The sequence below is a fragment of the Vigna umbellata genome, chromosome 3 (genome assembly GCF_029865625.1).
Source record: "Vigna umbellata cultivar VRB3 chromosome 3, Vumbellata_1.0, whole genome shotgun sequence".
NCBI classification, from domain to species: domain Eukaryota; kingdom Viridiplantae; phylum Streptophyta; class Magnoliopsida; order Fabales; family Fabaceae; genus Vigna; species Vigna umbellata.
In genome coordinates, this window is record NC_142167.1 from 29,993,067 (window position 1) to 29,999,288 (window position 6,222).

A 6,222-nucleotide genomic window follows, 5' to 3' on the forward strand; every position below is an offset into this window, starting at 1 on the left:
TACCCAGCCCTATGGATAATGGCGTAAGTAATATTAACAAGTCCCTTATTTTTTTTCTCAAATATTAAAATTGGTTTTGGTGTAGGGTTGAGGATCCCCACAAACACTCATTCACACTTTCTTATGAATCACCTTAGGTAATCCTGAACATTCTTAGCCAAAATCTTTCTCCGTTTACAGTTTCAAATCTTATGAATGTGTCTGTCAAAGGTACTTTAATATTTAAGATAATGACTAATCCGATTGAAAGTTACAGTTTTTACCCGTAATCTTGATTAGGAGTGATGTTTAGAAGTTTATTATTGAGGTCGTCCGACCTCTCTGTTTCCCATTTCCATGGTCGTGCAGTCAACTAGTATTGAACGGATAGTACTTGTCAGTGTTAACGGCAACCCATTCAATTTAGCCATCCCTTTTCGTGATTGTATCCGGTCGATCGTATAGATCCCATACACTACAAAAATAATTTTTTAATGAAAAATAATTTTATTTCAACGGAATAAAGTTATTGTATCACTTCAAAGGTTAAGTTCATCTCGAAATTCAAATATCTAACTCTACCATCAATTTAATGCAATTTTGTTTTCTTTCTTATGTTCTTTTACCATTTTTTAGTTTTAAAACTGAACGTGACAAATCAACCTCTAAAATGAATCTTATCAAATAAACAATTTTAAAATACTTTTTTTCTTTATTAGCGTTTTTCAATCATTCTTGTCACATTTATTAGCGTTTTTCAATCAAATAAACCTCTAGCGGATATTTTTTAAGCGGGTATCCATGCGGGTAGCGGGTGGATTGTTTTTTGTCGGGTCGGGTTGCGGGTAGGCGCTATTCGTGCCCGACCCGACCCGTTGTCATCCATATTCAAACTCGACAACTTGGTCTTTGGGGTTCTTGACGTCATCAGGATCCCAATCTCTTCATCAGCCTCCTTAACAAGGATATTTGTTTCCTTTTTCTTTTCCACTCTATAGTATTTTGCTATATGACCTGCCTTATCACAATTATAACACTTGGCCGACCTGCAATCATTGGCATAGTAACCATGCTTGTCACATTTATAGCATTCTACTCCAGAATTAACAGATCGACCTATTCGGCCTCTTGCTTTTCCACAGCTCTCCAATTTTTCTTCTAGGTTTGTATATTTCTTTGTCCACATCCTCTTCCTCCAAGACCACCTCGGTCTTGAGTGTTCTAAGCACCTCCCTTCAGGTGAAGTTTTACTGAAGTATCTGATCAAGTCATTCAAACAACATTCTCCTTTGTTGCTCGCATGCCTAAAAAACCTAGCAAGCTCACTACAAGAAATGCGTTAATTACCGAAGGCTTATTACCGAAGGCCTTTAGACCGTCGGTAAATAACGTTTTCCGAAGGCTTGTGAGCCGCCAGTAATGTGTTCGATTAATTAGGGCCAAAAATAGGATATTCCCATTCTCAAATTCATTTCGCACCAAAGTAATAATCTTCGTCTCCTCTCAAAGCTGGCCATGAAAACCCCCTTCCCCCTTTGCTCGAAACCCTTCGCCCACAAAACCCTTGTCCTTTGCATCAATCCTAAGCACGAAACCTTGGAGGAGTGATTTGCAGTCATCCCTGTCCCAGCTGCCAGTGTGGTTTTGGGCTGTATATCGCAACGTGGTGGGTTGGGAGGCTCTATTGGAGTTCAATCATGAAGAGAGGGTTAGAAATAGACTAATGCAAGTGATTGTAGAAACTAAAGAGTAAAGAAAGGTGCGAGTGCAAGCTAGGAAGCATTTCGGGTTGAGTGCGAGACGGGTGAAGTTACGGAGTTTGGAGGAAACATTTTGCGGAGAGGGCAAACACATTTTCCAGGTATGGAGAGCTCTTAATTTCTTGTTTGGATTAAACGTAATGGATGAAATCTGGTTTGAGTTGGACGAAACTAAAAATCAAATTTGTATCTTTTGAGTTTAGAATATTGTATGATGGCTGGTGATTATTGAATTTAGTTATACTCTTAGTTATTGTGCTGATAAGATTAAATGTAACCAAGTAGTGCAAATGTTGTAGTTGCAAGGGATATTTAGGAAATAAAGATGCAGAGAAGTTTTTGTAATATGGTCATGAGCATGTGATTTTGAGGACTAAGTTAATATGTAGGAATGTTAAATACTAATGCATGAATGTATCATATTTGGGTAATGGGGTTAAAGCTATTTGTTAATTTGTTTGGACTATTTAATAAGAGAATGAAAGTTTATTTTGAGATACTTAATTGCTATTAAGATCAATTCAAAAATAAATCTATAAAAATCATTCAAAAACAGAGGTAAAATCCATTTAAACAAATTTTGAATGACTAAAGAAAGCTATAAATCAACTTAAAAATTAAAATCTTCAAGAATTCAATACTCAAAACCTACCAAAGCACTCTAAAACTAGGCTAAACAAGGTAAAAGTAAGAACTAAACTAAAACAGAAACAAACTTGTAAAGAAACTTCCTAATAAAGTCTTAAATGTCTAAAGAAAACTAAGAGCACTTCAAAAGTCACTAATTCTAAGAGATTCTAAAACTCACTAAAGAAAGCCTAAAAGTACACTCAAACTAGTATAGAAATGAGGACTACACTAATTGCAGTGCAGTAAAATGCACTACAGCTTTGTAAACAAGTTTTAAATGTTAAAAGCAAGTTAAGAAACAACCTAAAACCTACCTCTCTACAAAAACTCAAAAATTGACTATTGAGAACCTAAAACTATGCTAGAAATCTCAAATCATGAAAAATTCTCTAAACTAACAGATGAAGTTGTAATGTAACTATCTAAACATGTTTTAAATGGTACAAGACTATTGAAAACTATGGTAACTAATGAAAATAGGAAAGAAATCAAAATCTGCTTATGAAAATCGGAAAGATGCACTAGAAAGGTCAAAAGTTGCAAATTGCACTAAAGTAACCTAAGAATGTGCAATGTTCTTATCCTAACAAGAGTAAAGTAGTCAAATGAAGCTAAGAAAGATGTCAAATTGTATCAAGTAGCTAAATATCAAAATTTGGCTACTTAAAACCTAAAAAGTGTACTAAATAGGTGAAAAAATGGGAATTCACCTAAAGTAACCTAAGAATGTACAATCTTCATATCTTAACAACTTTAAAGTACTTAAATGAAACTAAGAAACATGTCAATTTCAAAGTAGTACACAAATCTCAAAATTAAAGTACTTAAAACCTAAAAAGTGTTGTAAATAGGTGACAATTTCGAAATTGACCTAAACTAACCTAACAATGTGTAATGTTCTTAGTCTAACAAGTTTAAAGAACTTAAATGAAGCTAAGAAAGATGTCAAATTGTATGAAGTAGCTAAATATCAAAATTTGGGTACTTAAAACCTAAAAAAGTGTACTAAAAAGGTGAGAAATTAGGAATTCACCTATGGTAACCTAAGAATGTGTATTCTACACATCCTAACAAGTATAAAGTTGTGAAATGAAGCTAGGAAAATACTCAAAAGCAATAAACTACCTAAAACTCAAAGTTTGAGTAGTTAGAACCCAAAAAAGTGTACTAAAAGGTGAGAAAATGGCAATTCACCTAAAGTAAACTAAGAATAACTAATGTTAATATTCTAACAAGTCTAAAGTAATGAAATGACACTAGGAAACTACTCAAAAGCAAACAAGTACCTAAAACTGAAATTTTGAGTAGTTAGAACCTAAAAAAGTCTACTAAAAAGGTGAGAAATTTGCAATTCACCTAAAGTAGACTAATTTTAACTAATGTTAATATCCTAATAAGTCTAAATTAGTCAAGTGAAGATAGGAAACTACTCAAAAGCAAACAAGTATCTAAAACTCAAAGTTTGAGTAGTTTCAACCTAAAAAGTTCACTTAAAAGGTGACAAATTGCCAATTCACCAAAAGTAGAGTAATTTTAAGTAATGTTAACATCCTAACAAGTCTAAAGTAGTGAAATGATGGTAGGAAAGTGGTCATAAGTAAAAAATTCCCTAAAACTCAAAATGACACTACTTAAAACCTTAAAAAATGTAGTAAAAAGTACCTAATTGAGTCATTACAGGTCAAATTTCGTTCTGCTGTGATTTTGTGATATTTGAAAGTTTAAACAAGTCCAAATTGATGTATTAAAGCTGTTAGAACCATTGATATGAAGTTAGAATGACCTATATGCAATTTAGTATGTCAAACCATCATATTTGAGCCATTTTTGGAACTTGCAAAGTGAATCTGAGTTGCATTTCTGTTTTATGCATAATTAGAGTTCAAATAAGTGTATTTTGATGACTTAAAACTGTTAAAATGATTAGCAAAGTGTTAGAATGGCTTAGGCACAAAATCACTTTCAAAACCACCAATTTTGAGTCAATTTTGGGAAGTAGAAAGGTGATTTTGAGTAGCAGTTTGGTTTTGAGTTAAATTTGAGTTCTAACAAGTTTCAATTCACCAAACAAAGTTGTTGAATTGGTGAAAAGCAAAGAATAACCTAAAACTCAAAGTTTGAGTATTTAGATTATAAAAAGTGTACTTATAAGGTGAGAAATTGTCAATTCACCTAATATAGTCAACATCCTAACAAGTATAAAGTAGTGAAATGAACCTAAGAAACTAGTCAAAAGCAAAGGATTAGGTAAAACTCAAAGTTTGAGTTGTTAGAACCTAAAAAAGTGGTTCCAAGTTGGTGAAATGCTGTTGAAAATCAAGCCAAATTGCTACTTTTAGAGCTACTTCTTTGTCCAATTCAGCAACCCTTCCATTACCTAGTATGCTACCCCCTTGGAGCAAGAATTTTGGACCTTGGACGCCTCACCAAAACGTCACAACACCCCACCACACACTAAACCAGTCACAGCAAAAATCTGCACTGCACCAGATTTTAATTTCAAGTAACAGACTTTGTAGCACAATTTGAAGGCCAAACAAGTGGATTTCAAATGATTTTAAGCCTTGAATCAATAGAGGGACACAAAAGGAACCTAGGAGAGGCACTAGATCAGATTAAGCACGCAAGAAAAGTAAAAAACGAAGAGCCAAAAGTAGTGCAGTAAGGTGTTTGATAAAAATGCAACTGTTTGATGAAAGTCTCCAAAGAAGTGCAGATTTTGTGATTTTCGGTTTTTGGGGTTCAAACAACTTTATATTATCAATTTAAAGGTGTTTAAACATTGAAACAACAAGGAATCACACTACACTCAAAAATCACTAATTCACTTCCAAAATTAAGCAAAATTGATGGTTTAGGAAGTGATTTTGCATGTAGGCTCAAATTTGACGAAATGAACAGTGCACACAGGTTTGAAATGGTAAAATAAACTTGTTCAAACATTCACAATGGACAGAAACAACCAGATGTTTCAAATCACACTTGCTATAGCCAATTATGCAGCATTTTAAACCCAAAATTAGCACTAGAATTGAAAACACACACTGGAATCAAACTGTACAGCATAAACAAAGCTAAAGGAAGTCCTAATTCACCAGATCTAGGTACAAAATCTTAGCTAGGAGATTTTAAATGGCCTAAGACACAACAAAATTCTGATGCAGTTTTGGTGACATTTTCATACATATTTGTCTATAGTAACTATGATTTGTTGAATCTTGCTGTGTTTGTGCATATACAATGTTTGAGCAAGTTTATTTTGCCATTTTAAAGTTGTGTGCACCGTTGAAATGATCATTTTTATGCCTATATGTAGAATCATGTCTTAAACCATCAAAATTGGCTTTAAAATGGAAGTGAACCAGTGAATTCACATTACAATCTGTTTTCAAACTATTTGAGTGTTTAAATATCTTTAAAATGATGATAAAATTCTGCATTGCTGCATTGCTGTATTGCTGTATTGCTGTAAAATTCTGCATTGTTGTATTACTGTAAAATTCTGCATAAAATTCTGCATTGCTGTATTGCTGTAAATTCTGCATAAAATCTTTGCTGTTTTGGTGTAAAATTATGCAAAAATAGCTTACTATTTTGCTGTATAACCTGCATAAAAATCTGGTTGTTTTGATGGTATATTCTGCATAAAAATCCTTGGCTATTTGACCATGTGGGAAGAGCATGCATGTGGAAGGATTTCTTATTTTATTTCTGTAAGGTGTGGGTGATGTGTTTCAATAGAAGAGCCACAGTGTGGTGGTGATGTGAAGAAAACAGAAGAAGAATAGACAAGAGTGTGTGGTTGTGAAACTGTAGAGTAATGGTGTGTGAATAAAAAAAGAAAGGAGATAGA